The following is a 14,874-nucleotide window of genomic DNA, read 5'->3' on the forward strand; positions in this document are numbered from 1 at the left end:
AATCGAGACTGGGATTTGTCACTCCGTATGACGGAGAGGTATCTCTGGGCCCACTCGGTAATGCATCATCATAATGAGCTCAATGTGACCAAGTGTTTGGTCACGGAATCATGCATTACTGTACGAGTAAAGTGACTTGCCGGTAACGAGATTGAACATGGTATTGGGATACCGACGATCGAATCTCGGGCAAGTAACGTACCGATTGACAAAGGGAATTGTATACGGGGTTGATTGAATCCTCGACATCGTGGTTCATCCGATGAGATCATCGTGGAACATGTGGGAGCCAACATGGGTATCCAGATCCCGCTATTGGTTATTGACTGGAGAGTCGTCTCGGTCATGTCTGCATGTCTCCCGAACCCGTAGCGTCTACACACTTAAGTTTCGGTGACGCTAGGGTTGTAGAGATATTAGTATGCGGAAATACTAAAGTTGTTCGGAGTCCCGGATGAGATCCCGGACGTCACGAGGAGTTCCAGAATGGTCCGGAGGTAAAGATTTATATATGGGAAGTCCTATTTTGGCCACCAGAAAATGTTCGGGATTTTTTGGTTTTGTACCGGGAAGGTTCTAGAAGGTTCCGGAGTGGGGCCCACCTGCATGGGGGGACCCACATGAACGTGGGTAGTGGGGGCAAGGCCCCACACCCCTGGTCAAGGCGCACCAAGATCCCACCTTAGAAGGAATAAGATCATATCCCGAAGGGATAAGATCAAGATCCCTAAAAAAGGCGGATAACAATCGGTGGGGAAGGGGAATGGTGGGATTTCTTTCCCCCACCTTTGCCAACGCCCCAATGGACTTGGAGGGCAAGAAACCAGCCCCCTCCACCCCTATATATAGTGGGGAGGCGCATGGGAGGCGACCCCCCTGCCCCTGGCGCCTCCCTCTCCCTCCCGTGACACCTCTCCCTCTCGCTGAGCTTATCGAAGCCCTGCTGAGATCCCCGCTACTTCCACCACCACGCCGTCGTGCTGCTGGATCTCCATCAACCTCTCCTTCCCCCTTGATGGATCAAGAAGGAGGAGACGTCTTCCCAACCGTACGTGTGTTGAACGCGGAGGTGCCGTCTGTTCGGCGCTCGGTCATCGGTGATTTGGATCACGACGAGTACGACTCCATCAACCCCGTTCACTTGAACGCTTCCGCTCGCGATCTACAAGGGTATGTAGATGCACTCCTCTCTCTCGTTGCTAGATGACTCCATAGATTGATCTTGGTGATGTGTAGAAATTTTTTAATTTCTGCTACGATCTCCAACACTTTCTTGGCAGCTATGAGGATAATCCTCAGGTTACGGACCCAGTCCGTGTAGTTGCTACCATCGTCTTTCAGCTTGATTTTCTCTAGGAACGCGTTGAAGTTGAGGGCAACATTAGCATGGGCCATTTGATCTACAAGACATATTGTAAAGGTTTTTTTGACTAAGTTCATGATAATTAAGTTCATCTAATCAAATTATTAACGAACTCCCACTCAAACAGACATCCCTCTAGTCAGCTAAGTGATACATGATCCGAGTCAACTAGGCCATGTCCGATCATCACGTGAGACGGACTAATCATCATCGGCGAACATCTTCATGTTGATCGTATCTGCTATACCACTCATGTTCGACCTTTCGGTCTCTTGTGTTCCGAGGCCATGTCTGTACATGCTAGGCTCGTCAAGTCAACCTAAGTGTATTTCATGTGTAAATTTGGCTTACACCCGTTGTATGCGAACGTTAGAACCTATCACACCCGATCATCACATGGTGCTTCGGAACAACGAACCTTCGCAATGGTGCACAGTTAGGGGGAACACTTTCTTGAAATTTTAGCGATGAATCATCTTATTTATGCTACCGTCGTTCTAAGCAAATAAGATGTAAAACATGATAAACATCACATGCAATCAAATAGTGACATGATATGGCCAATATGATTTTGCTCCTTTTGATCTCCATCTTCGGGGCGCCATGTTCATCATCGTCACCGGCATGACACCATGATCTCCATCATCATGATCTCCATCATCGTGTCTTCATGAAGTTGTCTCGCCAACTATTACTTCTACTACTATGGCTAACGGTTAGCAATAAAGTAAAGTAATTACATGACGTTCCAGTTGACACGCAGGTCATAAATAAATTAAGACAACTCCTATGGCTCCTGCCGGTTGTCATACTCATCGACATGCAAGTCGTGATTCCTATTACAAGAACATGATCAATCTCATACATCACATATATCATTCATCACATCCTTCTGGCCATGTCACATCACATGACACTTGCTGCAAAAACAAGTTAGACGTCCTCTAATTGTTGTTGTAAACTTTTACGTGGCTGCTATAGGTTTCTAGCAAGAACGATTCTTACCTACGCCAAAACCACAACGTGATATGCCAATTTCTATTTACCCTTCATAAGGACCCTTTTCATCGAATCCGATCCGACTAAAGTGGGAGAGACAGACACCCGCTAGCCACCTTATGCAACTAGTGCATGTCAGTCGGTGGAACTTGTCTCACGTAAGCCTACGTGTAAGGTCGGTCCGGGCCGCTTCATCCCACGATGCTGCCGAATCAAGGTAAGACTAGTAATGGCAAGTAAATTGACAAAATCGACGCCCACAACAACTTGTGTTCTACTCGTGCATAGAAACTACGCATAGACCTAGCTCATGATGCCACTGTTGGGGATCGTAGCAGAAATTAAAATTTTCTACGCATCACCAAGATCAATCTATGGAGTTTACTAGCAACGAGAGGGGAGGAGTGCATCTACATGCCCTTGTAGATCACGAGCGGAAGCGTTCAAGAGAACGGGGTTGATGGAGTCGTACTCGTTGTGATCCAAATCACCGATGATCCAAGCGCCGAACGGACGGCACCTCCGTGTTATACACACGTACGGAGCGGTGACGTCTCCCCCGCCTTGATCCAGCAAGGAGGATGGAGAGCTTGAGGAAGAAGGCTCCAACAGCAGCACGATCGCGTGGTGGTGGTGGAGTCACAGTTCTTCGGCAGGGCTTCGCCAAGCACACGCGGAGGAGGAGAGGTGTTGGGGAGGGGAGGGGCTGCGCCTTGGATGTGGTGCTGCAGCCCTCCCCTCACCCCTCTATTTATAGGGAGAAGGGGAAAGGGGGCCGGCCCCTCTAGATGAGATCTAGAGGGGGGCGGCGGCCAAGGGGGGAGGGAAGTTGCCCCCCAAGCAAGGGCCCCCCCTTTAGGGTTCCCCCCCAAACCCTAGGCGCATGGGCCCTAGGGGGTTGGCGCCCAGCCCACTAAGGGCTGGTTCCCTTCCACCTACAGCCCCTAAGGCCCTCCGGGGTAGGTGGACCCTCCCGGTAGACCCCCGGAACCCCTCTGGTGGTCCCGGTACAATACCGGTATACCCCCGAACATTTCCGATGACCGTATGGTCACTTCCCATATATAAATCTTTACCTCCGGACCATTCCGGAACTCCTCGTGACGTCCGGGATCTCATCCAGGACTCCGAACAACATTCGGTAATCACATACAAACCTTCCTTATAACCCTAGCGTCATCGAACCTTAAGTGTGTAGACCCTACGGGTTCGGGAATCATGCAGACATGACCGAGACGACTCTCCGGTCAATAACCAACAGCGGGATCTGGATACCCATGTTGGCTCCCACATGTTCCACGATGATCTCATCGGATGAACCACGATGTCGAGGATTCAATCATTCCCATATACAATTCCCTTTGTCAATCGGTACTTTACTTGCCCGAGATTCTATCGTCGGTATCCCAATACCTCGTTCAATCTAGTTACCGGCAAGTCACTTTACTCGTTCCGTAATGCATGATCCCGTGACTAACTACTTAGTCACATTGAGCTCATTATGATGATGCAATACCGAGTGGGCCCAGAGATACCTCTCCGTCATACGGAGTGACAAATCCCAGTCTCGATCCGAGCCAACCCAACAAACACTTTCGGAGATACCTGTAGTGCACCTTTATAGCCACCCAGTTACGTTGTGACGTTTGGTACACCCAAAGCATTCCTACGGTATCCAGGAGTTGCACGATCTCATGGTCTAAGGAAATGATACTTGACATTAGAAAAGCTTTAGCAAACGAACTACCCGATCTAGTGCTATGCTTAGGATTGGGTCTTCTCCATCACATCATTCTCCTAATGATGTGATCCCGTTATCAATGACATCCAATGTCCATGCTCAGGAGACCGTAACCATCTATTGATCAACGAGCTAGTCAACTAGAGGCTCACTAGGGACATGTTATGGTCTATGTATTCACACATGTATTACGATTTCCGGATAACACAATTAAAGCATTAACAATAGACAATTATCATGAACAAGGAAATATAATAATAACCATTTTATTATTGCCTCTAGGGCATATTTCCAACAGTCTCTCACTTGCACTAGAGTCAATAATGTAGTTACGTTATGATGAATCATACACCCATAGAGTTCTGGTGTTGATCATGTTTCGCTCGTGGAAGAGGTTTAGTCAACGGATCTGTGACATTCAAATCCGTATGCACTTTACAAATATCTATGTCTCCATTTTGAACATTTTCATGAATATCTATGTTCCTGGTCTTCTTGTGAAACCTGGGCTCCTTGGCAAGGGCAATAGCTCCAGTGTTGTCACAGAAGAGAGTCATCGGCCCCGATGCATTGGGAATAACTCCTAGGTCGGCAATGAACTCCTTCATCCAGATTGCTTCATGTGCTGCCTCCGAGGCTGCCAGGTACTCCGCTTCACATGTAGATCCCGCCACAACGCTTTGCTTGCAACTGCACCAGCTGACTGCCCCACCATTCAAAATATACACGAATCCGATTTGTGATGACTCTGCATCCTACTCCACCAATGATGACTCTGCCACCCATGACTCTGCCGCCAACGCACCCAAGCCAAATCCTCAAGGCACAACTCCCAAGGTGATGACTGACCGTGAGCTTCTCCTCAGTCTTCACCAGAAGGTTGATCACAATCACAAATGGGCCAAGCGTCAGTTTGGTTCAATTCTTCACAACATGACTGCTACCCACAATGCTGTGAAGAAAAACCATTACTACCTTCATGAAACCGTCAACCGCACCTGGGCTGTTCTGTCGCACATTTATAGCGCAGAAGATCTGAAGAAAATGGGTATCAAGGAGGACTTTGACTGGTCTGCACCTCCACCAAAGAAATACAAGAAGGTCAAGGTTCCGTCCTTGGTGGCCAGCTGTAACATCCCAAATTTTCAATTTGGTATGTTATACATAGATCATCATTGCATATCATGTTTTATTGCATTTTGGCAATTCCTCGATAAATCCTAAGCAACTCAAGGACCCTCGGAGAGAGTTGGGGATTTTCTCGAATTTTCATATTTGATTTTCATCAAATAATAAGACGAGGATTTTGGTTTTAATTATTTTTCTCTCCGGAAAATATTTCATTTCAAAAATAAACGAGAGGAGAAAATATGACTTCTCCAAAACAATTGAAATACTGGAGGAAAAATGTTAAAATCAATTATTGGAATTTATTCGGATTTTATTTGCAATTTTATTGCATTAAAAATATTGCATATTTTCAAAATATTTATTTTGTGTTAAAAAATGTTCACCCTATTCTAGATTTTCTAACTAGACGGGGAAAATTTATTTTATATTTTTCTCACTTTTATTTATTTTTCTACGAATTATTTTCCGCGGAACGTATTTAAAAAAAACGCGCGCGCCCGCCGGGCCGAGCCCAGCCGCGCCAGGCCGCCGGCCCACCCCGCGTCCCTCTCCTTCGCCAGCACGCGCCGCCGCCGCCGTGTCCATGGCGGACACGGGAGTCCGTGCCGCCGCCGCCGGAGCTTGCCCCTCCCCCAAGCTGCTCCTTCCCCCTTTATATACCCCCCCCTCTTCTCTCCTCTCATCTCGCCGCCGCCCGCCTTGCTCGCTCGCCGCCGCCGGAGCCCGAGATCGAGCCGCCGCCGTTCGCCGCCGCCTCGCCGCCCCTCGCACCCCCCCCCCCGAGCCCGCACCCCGCGCCCCTCGCCCCGAGCCGCCGGAGCCCCCGCCCCGACGAGGTACCTCGCTGCCTGCCCCGTTCGTTTCGCCGGTTTTTGTTTTAAAAAAACCATTCGTTTAAAAAAACCCTAGATCGGTTTTTTCGGTTTTATTATTTTGCGAGCGTTCACCGAACCGTTCGTTTTAACGAACGCGTTCGTCGGTTTTTCTCTGTTAACGAACGTCCGTTCTTTAACCGTTCGTCCGTTTTTTCTTTTTCGTCGGATTTTTCTGCGATTATCTCAGATTCGATTTCTGATCGAATCTTCGTTTCTGTTTAACTTCTCGCTCGTTTATCGGAATCAGGCGATTCAAGCGCCTAGAGTTTCGTCTCGAAATTCTCTTTCCGTTTAACCTACTCAAAAAAGTTTTTGCTACAGTAAAATTTGACCTAGATCCAGATTAGTAAACGAAGCTTCTTTCTTTCGCCGTTTGACTTTCGTTGCTTCTTTCGAGTTGATTCTTTTTGCAAACCGGAGTTCTTAAGTTGAACTTTCTGGTTGGATCTTTCATTCGAGTTTTACCTGTGCATTAGATGAGTACTGATTGTATGCTTGTTTGTTTGCGATAGAGTACTCGGAGTGTGCCGCTTGTTACTTCGACTCGTTAGGTTTTGCGGATCATCAGTAAGGCAAGTAACACTTTGATCATACTTTTCATACCCAGTTTTATTGCATTAGATCTATTCCTCAAACAATTGCATGATTAGGATCTGATTAAATTGTGGGAACTGGGAAGTAGTTGAGGTAGTACCTATTGCCTGTTTTCTATTCAAACCCTTGGGAGTTACTTCTACGTTGCTATTATTATTGCCATGCTATGCTTGTAGACGTGGATTGGGTTTGAGAGATATTCATGACAGATGTGAGATTGTTAATAATGGTTTACCTAAGGTGGCAACTAAAACTCACATCTGGGTGGATTGAGGCACCTGGAGAACCCAGTGTTGTCTGTTTGTATAAGGACCGCCACCCAGACTCAAAGGGATCATAAGATTGTTCATGCTAGAAACTTCCGTGTGCAGCCACAAGCTATTATGGGCTCTAGCATAGTTGAGTAGGTTACATGATCTCTTGAAGAGGTGGGCTAGCAGATGTAGGGGAAAGTAGGTGTACCGGTCCATCCAGAGTAAAGAGTGATTGTTTCTGAAAGACTGTGTCTCGGTCATCCGTTTCTCAAACATCATGTAGTGCGAGAATCAAGCGGAGGTGATCGAGTCTTGTGGGGAAAAGTGCGCAAACCTCTGCAGAGTGTACAAACTAATCATGGTTAGCCGTGTCCCCGGTTATGGACAACTTGAGTATCTAGTACCTGGATTATCATTTGAATCTCATCACCATGTTACTTTTAATTAATTTTGTTGGGTTAATGATGACACTTAATTGGGATTGAGTTGGAGGTACCTTCTCAATGTTTAACAACCACCATGATAGTTAAATAAAATTTATTCCTTTGTAGTAGGGGAAAATTGGCTTTTCGCAAAATTGTAACCATAGAGCTTTCCACCAGCCATATATGCATGTAGTATAGCATTATTATTGTTCATTACTCTTTATGTGTTACCTTGCCGGCATATTCTATGTGTTGACCCGTTTTCGGGCTGCAACGTTTCATGTTGCAGACTTTTCAGACGACGAGTAAGGTGCCTTAGGTCGTGGTCTTATACTCAGTGATGCCGCTGGAGTTGATGGACTCACTTATCTTCCAAGTCTTCCGCTGTTATCGTTTTAGATGGCCTTAAGCCATATTTATCATACTTAATCTCTTTGGAGATATTCGATGTAATAAGTGTGTGATTGCTACTCTGTTATAAATCCTCCATTTGTACTGTGCGTGTCAGCATTACTGATCCAGGGATGACACTGGTGCACAGCAGCACAGACCATTTGAGGTCTGGTCGCTACAAAGTTGGTATCAGAGCACACGCTGACTGTAGGACACGACCACTAAGCTTAAGCCCTAGAAAGCTTCTCTCTTCTCATTTCTGACCCCTCTCCACTTTCTACTCTTTTAGGAATGGCGGATGCAAGGAGCAAGTTCATGCAACCAGATGAAGGCACGCCTTTTGGTCGACACTTGAAGGAAGTCACCAAGTACTTGAACATAGGAATACCAAGCATCACCGGAACCTACAACGCCACATTACCCGAAGAGGAGAGCTGGAAGATTCAAGTTCACATTCCAGGAAGGACGTTTGTGCCAGTTACTGAACCCATAAGATTGGTTTTTGAAGCACCAACCTGGAGTTTAGGGAAGAGCATGGCCGCACACATCGCCATGGGACGCATTGGAGAAGTCTACCACCAGGAGCTTAAGGATACAATTTATCAAATTTGTGGACGCCGAGACGCGCAATGGGAGATGATCAGAACCAAGAAGGATGGATCAATTGCAGCTTTCATCCAGGAGCAGAACCAACATATTCGTCGCCAGGAGAACCAGATGTGCACGGACAAGGAAGAACTGAAGAAGGCATTAACCAAGATCAAGGAGCTCAAAGAAGAACTCAAGGCTACACGCGAGGATTATTTGGAGGAAATCAACGCACTAGTAGGGAAGAATGACGACCTGGAGAAGAAGATTGGAGTACTCATGGGAAATCCAGTGCCAAAAGCAGAAGTCGACGAATGCACTTGCCCGGATAACTACATCATCATCGACGACACCGACTCGGAACCAAGTGAAGATGACTAGGTTGACGAAGCTGGAGCAGACATCATGGAGTCTTCAACGGATCAGAATTTCTAGTAGACCACCATATCAGTAGTAGTTTTCCCCCATTTAATAGTATAGTTCAAGCACTTTGTAACGCTAGTTAGATCGATTGTTTTGCCTTGTTTGAATTGATTGAGTGATATTGATTGTATTTGTCTCATGAGCATATGGGTAGTGTTTTCTCTCTAGAACTCATTCTATTCTTAACTCTCATCTTTTCTAAACCAATCAGATGCCTCCGAGACGCGACACCGGATTTGTTTTCCCACCAGAGATCACCCAGTTGATTCAGCAACAGAATGCCCTGATGCAAGTGTTAGTGCAGAACCAAGGCAACAACAACAACAACCCACCGCCACCACCACCTGTTGATCACTTAGCCCGTTTCTTAAGGCTAAACCCGCCGGTGTTTTCCAGTAGCACCGAGCCGATTGTTGCAGATGATTGGCTCCGCAAAGTTGGAAGGGAGTTGACCACTGCAGGATGCACAGATGCGGAAAGAGTGCGTTTTGCCGCACATCAGCTTGATGGACCCACAGCATCATGGTGGGAGAATTATACAGCCACGCACCCTATTGACACTGTCACATGGGACCAGTTTCAGCAAGCTTTCCGTACAGCTCATGTTTCAGCAGGAGCTATGGCTATGAAGAAGCGTGAGTTTCGTAACCTACGCCAAGGAGGACGCACCGTAGGCCAGTATGTGGAGGATTTCAGTAAGTTAGCACGTTATGCACCAGATGACGTTGCTACAGATGCTGCCAAGCAGGAGAAATTTTTGGAAGGGCTGAATGATGAACTGAGTATGCAGTTGATGGTAGCAACCTTCAACAACTACCAGGAGCTGGTAGACAGAGCTCTCATGATTGAAGGGAAGCAACAGCAGATTGAAAACCGCAAGAGGAAGTATGGACAAGGGAAGTACAATTCTGGAGCTCAGCAGAAGCCACGATTTACCCCGAAGCCGGGAGGACATTTTCAGCATACCCATGGAGGAGGTAGTTCGCACAACCATAATAGCTCCAAGAATGGTAATGGGAATGGAGGAGGCAACGGACAGAACCGCACCAACCCATCTACCCCAACCAAGAGGGATCTAAGTCACATTACTTGTTTCAAGTGCCAGAAGACTGGACATTATGCAACTGATTGTCCTGAAGCCCAAAATGGAAATGGCAATGGAAGCTCTGGGAAGAAGCCGAACCTGTTCAACAAAGGACATGTGAACCACGTGAACGTGGAGGAGGTTGAAGCTCATCCTGATGCACTAATAGGTAAGTTTTTGGTTAAGTCATTTACTGCAACCGTTCTTTTCGATACTGGTGCATCGCATTCATACATATCAAGGGGATTCGTGAATAAGTTTAAGATGTCCACCCAAGTTCTCAAAACCCCTATGTTAGTAACCTCACCAGGAGCAGAGTATATGGCAACCCAAGGATGTTTTCAGATACCATTGGCCATTGGTAGGCATGTTTTCCCCTCAGACCTCATTATTTTGGAATCGCAAGGTTTGGATGTGATTTTGGGAATGGATTGGCTATCGTTGTATGGAGGAAACATCGATTGTGCCAGCAAGACGGTTTTTCTTACCACCTCGGAAGGAAAAAGGATCAAGTATGTATCCCGGCATATGCCGAAGAGGACTCAAGTAAATTCCTTATCAGGAGTTGTACAGGAGGAAGTACCAGTGGTGAAGGATTATCCGGATGTATTTCCAGAAGAGTTGCCAGGCATGCCACCAGATAGAGACATTGAGTTCTTGATTGAACTTTTGCCAGGCACAGGGCCAATATCTAAGAGACCGTACAGGATGACAGCAAAGGATTTGGAGGAAATTAAGAAGCAGATCAAGGAGTTATTGGATAAAGGCTATATTCGCCCAAGTTCGTCACCTTGGGGATCACCAGTACTTCTAGTGGAGAAGAAAGATGGATCGCTGAGGATGGTTGTTGATTACCGAGGATTGAATGAAGTGACCATCAAAAACAAGTATCCACTACCGATGATCAATGATTTCTTTGACCGCCTACAAGGAGCTAAAGTATTTTCCAAGATCGATCTACGATCAGGATACCATCAGTTAAAGATTCGAGAGCAGGATATACTTAAGACGGCATTTACCACCAGATATGGATTGTATGAGTATACCGTTATGTCATTTGGTCTGACTAACGCACCTGCCTATTTCATGAACCTGATGAACAAAGTGTTTATGGAGTTTTTGGATAAGTTCGTCGTGGTGTTCATTGATGATATTTTAATCTTTTCCAAGAACGAGGAAGAGCATGAGGAGCATTTGCGATTGGTACTTGAGAAGCTCAGAGAACATCAGTTATATGCCAAGTTCAGCAAGTGTGAATTTTGGCTGAAGGAAGTTGGATTCCTTGGACATGTTATTTCTGGAGAAGGAATAGCAGTAGACCCTGCCAAGGTTGATACAGTGACAAGTTGGGAATCACCCACGACAGTTGGAGAAACCCGGAGTTTTCTTGGACTTGCAGGATACTACCGGAGATTCATCGAGAATTTCTCGAAGATTGCTAAGCCCATGACTGAGTTATTGAAGAAGGACACCAAATTCAGTTGGACTGAGGAATGTGAAGCTAGTTTCCAGGAGTTGAAGAAACGATTGGTTACCTCACCAGTGTTGATTCTGCCAGATCAACGCAAGGACTATGAAGTTTATTGCGACGCTTCTCGTCGAGGACTTGGAGCAGTACTTATGCAGGAAGGAAGAGTTGTGTCATATGCTTCACGACAACTTAAACCTCATGAGAAGAATTATGCCACGCATGATTTGGAATTAGCAGCCGTGGTGCATGCATTGAAGACATGGAGACATTTTCTCATCGGAAACCATTGTGAGGTGTACACAGATCACAAGAGTTTGAAGTATATTTTCACGCAAAAGGAGTTAAATCTCAGACAGAGGAGATGGTTGGAGCTCATTAAAGATTATGATATGAGATTGCATTATCACCCTGGAAAGGCTAACATAGTAGCAGACGCGTTGAGCCGCAAGAGTCATGTCAACACCCTCATGACAGGAGAGTTACCTCAGGAGTTAGCCGAGGACCTTCGCGAACTATGTTTGGAGATACTCCCAAGAGGCTATTTAGCGACATTGGAGCTTCAGTCTACCTTGATGGAAAGGATCAGAGAAGCCCAGAAGACAGACAAGGAGATTGAAGAGATAAAGGAGAAGACGAGCAAAGGAAAAGCCAAGGGATTTCGTGAGGATGAGCACGATACCTTATGGTTTGAGGACCGCGTATATGTGCCAAATGATCCGGAGATCAGGAAGTTGATTTTGCAAGAAGCCCATGATTCACCATACTCGATACACCCAGGGAATACCAAGATGTATTTGGATCTGAAGAATACTTTCTGGTGGACCGGAATGAAGAAGGATATTGCGGAATATGTAGCAGTTTGTGATGTATGTCAGAGAGTGAAGGCAGAGCATCAGAAGCCAGCAGGATTGCTACAACCATTGCCGATACCCGAATGGAAGTGGGATAAAATAGGCATGGATTTTATCACAGGATTACCCAGGACTCGTTCAGGCTATGACTCAATATGGGTTGTAGTCGACCGTTTGACGAAAGTGGCTCATTTTATTCCAGTGAAGACCACTTACACCAGTGCTAAGTTGGCAAAGATCTACATGACCAGGATCGTATGTTTGCATGGAGTTCCGAGGACCATTGTATCAGACAGAGGAACCCAATTTACCTCGAAGTTTTGGAAGCAGTTACATGAAACATTGGGAACCAGGCTGGAATTCAGTACAGCTTTTCACCCGCAGACAGATGGACAGACCGAGAGAGTCAACCAGATTTTGGAGGACATGTTGAGAGCATGTGCACTAGATTATGGATCTAGTTGGGACGACAATTTGCCATATGCGGAGTTTTCTTATAACAACAGTTATCAAACCAGTTTGAAGATGGCCCCTTTCGAAGCCTTGTACGGAAGGAGGTGTAGAACACCGTTGTTATGGGACGAAGTTGGAGACCGTCAGTTGTTTGGACCAGATTTGATTAAGGAGTCTGAACAAAAAGTGAGGTTGATTCGCGATAGGCTCAAGGTAGCCCAGTCCAGGCAGAAGAGTTATGCTGATTCTAAACGAAAAGAGACAGTTCACGAAGTTGGAGACCGAGTCTATCTTCGAGTATCACCACTTCGAGGAGTAGAGCGCTTTGGAGTTAAGGGAAAGTTAGCACCCCGTTTTATCGGACCATACAGAGTTGTGGAACGTATGGGAGAGGTTGCCTACAAGCTGGAATTGCCCGAAGGATTGTCTGGAGTTCATGATGTATTTCACGTTTCCGAGTTGAAGAAGTGCCACGCAGAGATGGCTGAGATACCACTGAGAGATACCGTGCCACTGGAAGCGATTCAGCTGGAAAGTGATTTGACCTATGAGGAGAAACCAGTTAAGATTCTTGAGTATGCCAGCCGAGTTACCCGCAGCAAGGTTATCAAGTTTTGCAAAGTTCAGTGGAGTCACCACACGGAAGATGAAGCCACCTGCGAGCGAGAGGAAGATCTACGGAAGGACCACTCCCACCTATTTTCTAGCCAACCCGAATCTCGAGGGCGAGATTCATCTTAAGGGGGGTAGGTTTGTAACATCCCAAATTTTCAATTTGGTATGTTATACATAGATCATCATTGCATATCATGTTTTATTGCATTTTGGCAAATCCTCGATAAATCCTAAGCAACTCAAGGACCCTCGGAGAGAGTTGGGGATTTTCTCGAATTATCATATTTGATTTTCATCAAATAATAAGACGAGGATTTTGGTTTTAATTATTTTTCTCTCCGGAAAAGTATTTCATTTCAAAAATAAACGATAGGAGAAAATATGACTTCTCCAAAACAATTGAAATACTGGAGGAAAAATGTTGAAATCAATTATTGGAATTTATTCGGATTTTATTTGCAATTTTATTGCATTAAAAATATTGCACGTTTTCAAAATATTTATTTTGTGTTAACAAAATGTTCACCCTATTCTAGATTTTCTAACTAGACGGGGAAAATTTATTTTATATTTTTCCGACTTTTATTTATTTTTCTATGAACTATTTTCCGCGGAACGTATTTAAAAAAAACTCGCGCGCCCGCCGGGCCGAGCCCAGCCGCGCCAGGCCGCCGGCCCACCCCGCGTCCCTCTCCTTCGCCAGCACGCGCCGGCGCCGCCGTGTCCATGGCGGACACGGGAGTCCGTGCCGCCGCCGCCGTTCGCCGCAGCCGCCCGCCTTGCTCGCTCGCCGCCGCCGGAGCCCGAGATCGAGCCGCCGCCGAGCCGCCGCCGTTCGCCGCCGCCGAGCCGCCCCTCGCACCCCCCCCCCCCCCGAGCCCGTACCCCGCGGCCCTCGCCGCCCCGAGCCCTGAGCCGCCGGAGCCCCGCCGGAGCCCCCGCCCCGACGAGGTACCTCGCTGCCTGCCCCGTTCGTTTCGCTGGTTTTTGTTTAAAAAAAACCACTCATTTAAAAAAAACCCTAGATCAGTTTTTTTCGGTTTTATTATTTTGCGAGCGTTCACCGAACCGTTCGTTTTAACGAACGCGTTCGTCGGTTTTTCTCTGTTAATGAACGTCCGTTCTTTAACCGTTCGTCCGTTTTTTCTTTTTCGTCGGATTTTTCTGCGATATCTCAGATTCGATTTCTGATCGAATCTTCGTTTCTGTTTAACTTCTCGCTCGTTTATCGGAATCAGGCGATTCAAGCGCCTAGAGTTTCGTCTCGAAATTCTCTTTCTGTTTAACCTACTCAAACAAGTTTTTGCTCCAGTAAAATTTGACCTAGATCCAGATTAGTAAACGAAGCATCTTTCTTTCGCCGTTCGACTTTCGTTGCTTCTTTCGAGTTGATTCTTTTTGCAAACCGGAGTTCTTAAGTTGAACTTTCTGGTTGGATCTTTCATTCGAGTTTTACCTGTGCATTAGATGAGTACTGATTGTGTGCTTGTTTGTTTGCGATAGAGTACCCGGAGTGTGCCGCTTGTTACTTCGACTCGTTAGGTTTTGCGGATCATCAGTAAGGCAAGTAACACTTTGATCATACTTTTCATACCCAGTTTTATTGCATTAGAT

The sequence above is a fragment of the Aegilops tauschii genome, chromosome 2 (assembly GCF_002575655.3).
Source record: "Aegilops tauschii subsp. strangulata cultivar AL8/78 chromosome 2, Aet v6.0, whole genome shotgun sequence".
Classification (NCBI taxonomy): Eukaryota; Viridiplantae; Streptophyta; class Magnoliopsida; order Poales; family Poaceae; genus Aegilops; species Aegilops tauschii.